The sequence below is a fragment of the Hylobates moloch genome, unplaced genomic scaffold (genome assembly GCF_009828535.3).
Source record: "Hylobates moloch isolate HMO894 unplaced genomic scaffold, HMol_V3 SCAFFOLD_15, whole genome shotgun sequence".
Classification (NCBI taxonomy): Eukaryota; Metazoa; Chordata; class Mammalia; order Primates; family Hylobatidae; genus Hylobates; species Hylobates moloch.
Genome location: NW_026652290.1, coordinates 41,379,929 through 41,382,974, shown reverse-complemented (window position 1 = coordinate 41,382,974; position 3,046 = coordinate 41,379,929). Strand labels below are relative to the sequence as shown.

The following is a 3,046-nucleotide window of genomic DNA, read 5'->3' as shown; positions in this document are numbered from 1 at the left end:
AACTTTCAGGAAATATCTAAAAGTTAGAGAAAAACAATCAGTATTAAAATGTCCAGATTGCTGCTATTTGTAGTAACAAAAACTTGGAAATAATTTGCAGAACAATAATAGGGGAATGACTTAGTCAACTGCAGTATATCAATATAATAGGTGAAATTAAAAAGGATGGTAAGTGTGAGCTCAGACTGTACCTGTGCATGTAAAGCCATGTTTTTTTTTTTTTTTTAAAGTCCAGGCTTATTATTTATTTAAAGCACAGGCCTGGCATGACGGCTCATGCCTGTAATCCCAGCACTTTGGGAAGCTGAGGTGGGCAGATCACTTGAGCCTCAGGAGTTTGAGATCAGCCTGGGCAACATGGCAAAACCCCTATCTCTACCAAAAAAAGAGAAAAAAAATTATAGCACAGTTCAAAGTCACTAAATCATTAAATCCAGTACAAAAGAAATGGCTCCCATTTCCTGGATTGGCATCAGACATCCTACCAGCTGCAATTACATCATTTTTATCTATGGTCTGCTTTTCCTTTGGAGGGGGGGTAGGGGTGGGTTCTTATAAATGGGTCAAAGAGACTTCGACCTCAAAACCAAGCAGAAATCCCTGCTTGCAGAGAAACACAGGAAATGACTCTTTCTCTGTGAAAAGCAGTCAGGAACTCTGCTCCAGTGATGAGGGCCACTGATGGTGTGGGAGAGTGATCAGGAAGAGAATCTTCCTGGAGGTGGCACAAAGTCAGCAAGAGCCCAGGAAATCACACTCCTGGGATGGCTGCTGTCACCACCATCACCCTCTCTTCTGTCTCCCCTCAGTGCCATCAAATTGAGTGAGGAACAAGGGAAAGTAATTACATGTGGAAAACCAAAGTGAACAGGAACGTGGGTGGTGTGAACATAAAAGGAGAAACTAAAAATGATCAAAAGTTTCTCCTTCACTGTGGTGGAAATCTCTGATCCATTTCTTCATGTGTCTAACTTCCAAGGAGGGGGCTAACAGCACAGACATGGGACCAAAGGCCCATGTTGGCTCAGAGATCTAAACGGTGGGCCCCTCTGAGACGGTAACTGCAACCAAGGTGTCTCCTTGGTTACTTGGTTACTCCATCTCCTGACCAGGGGTCTAGTTTGCCATTGCTGAAAACGATGTCCATGTGTGAACTAATGTTTTTGCCTCCACACACAGTAGTGATCCAGGAGGGCCTTGGTCTCATACCCCACTGTTTAAAACAGTTATCAGAAAACTCCTTCAAGTTCCACAAGTGAAGTTCAAATAAAAAACGCCATAAAAAGTTGGATGCATAAGGATAGCTTACCACTGCACGTCACCCAGTCTTCAGAGATCCAGTCTTTCAAATGTCGAATGTCAGGAAGCCACTGCAAACTACCGTCCATATTTGAGAGTCGATTAATGGCATCTCAGGACCTACAGAGGTTCTCTGAACAATATAGACCACCTTTCCTAAAGTCTGTAGTTACGATCTTCATAAATACACCACAAGGTACCAAATCCTTAAACTGCCAGATAAGGGCAGAAGTTGCAAGAGCTCCAACTACCATATGAGGGTATTTCATTCTGAACTAGGCTGCAAGCATGCCACCATAGGGGCCCTAGAGGGCCATGACAGTGTGATTTTCAGCTCCTAGGATTGTTCTTTTCAAGTGTTTGATTAGCTCTGCAAAATCAGCCAGAGCTTGCTCTGATGTCAGGAGATGCAAGTGTCCAGAATCCTTGAATGGGTCATCACAGGGTAGGGACTCTCCACAGTATCGCTGTTCCACATACGCCAACACAGCTTTCATTTCCTCAGCCCCATCCCACATGAACCACGTATTATTGCAGAACCAGATGATGTCCCCGTCATGTTTCTTCCAGTATTTATCTGCTATTAGATACTGCTGTTAAAAAGTTTTCACAGTATGAAATCTAAAATGATCAACCCTCTGTTGGAAGTGGAGAACCGAGTTGTCCTTGGCAACAGCCGGGTGGGATGTGGGGTTGGCTGGTGAGAGCAGGCTGCTGAGAGCCCTTAAGGCCGGCTGGAGGGCTGTGGTGGTCCAGGGCACTAGAAAAGCCAGGAACAGGAGCAGGAGGTCTTGGTGGCCCATGGCTCAGGCTGGTGTCTGCAGTGCAGGTCTAAAGCCATGTTAAATCAATGTTTTCTCTGTTTAAAAAGTAATTTTCTAGTTTCGAGGCTGAGTTTAAGAGCAGATTATTTTTCTCTGAGTAAGCCCTTAGACAATAAAGTATCACCAGATAAGAGTTAAACAAAAGTAAACTCAACAGCTGCCTTCCACCCAGAGCCTGGCGGGGAGTGGAGAGCCCCTAGACTGGGGGGAATATACGGCAGCTTTATGGAAAGGGGGGCTGGGAAATGTCTTAGATGGCTTGGGCTGTTATAACAAAATACAACAGACTGAGTGGCTTTAACAACAGAAATTTATTTCTCGTAGTTCTAGAGGCCGGAAGTCCAAGATCAAGGTTCTGGCTGATGCGGTTCCTGGAGAAGGACTGCTTCCTGGCTTGCAGATGGCCACCATCTTGCTCTGTCCCCGCTTGCAGAGGACGGGGGATCTGGTGTCTCTTACTTTTCTTAAAACAACACTAATTCCATCCTCATGACCTCATCTAAACCTAATTACCTCCCAAAGGCCCTACCTCCTAATATTATCCCATTGGGAATTAAGGTTTCAACATAAAAATTTGAGGGGGATACAAACATTTAGTCTATAGCAAGGGAGAATTCCACCAGCAGATGTTGGGCAGTGTACAAAAATAGTCCAGGCTGGGCCAGGTGCGGTGGCTCATGCCTGTAATCCCAGCACTTTGAGAGGCTGAGGCTGGTGGATCACCTGAGATCAGGAGTTCAAGACCAGCCTGGCCAACATGGTGAAACCCCATCTCTACTAAAAACACAACAAATTAGCCGGGCATGGTGGCAGGCACCTGTAATTCCAGCTACTTTGGAGACTGAGGCAGGAGAATCACTTGAACCCGGAGGCAAAGGTTGCAGTAAGCCAAGATTGTGCCATTGCACTCCATCTCAAAAAAA

General features: G+C 45.3%; 1 pseudogene; it reads right to left on the bottom strand.

Annotated features, from left to right (window-relative positions):
- Nucleotides 1-1,084: 1,084 nt before the first annotated feature.
- LOC116484218 (lysosomal Pro-X carboxypeptidase-like) lies at nt 1,085-2,102 on the bottom strand (annotated as a pseudogene).
- Nucleotides 2,103-3,046: the final 944 nt, after the last annotated feature.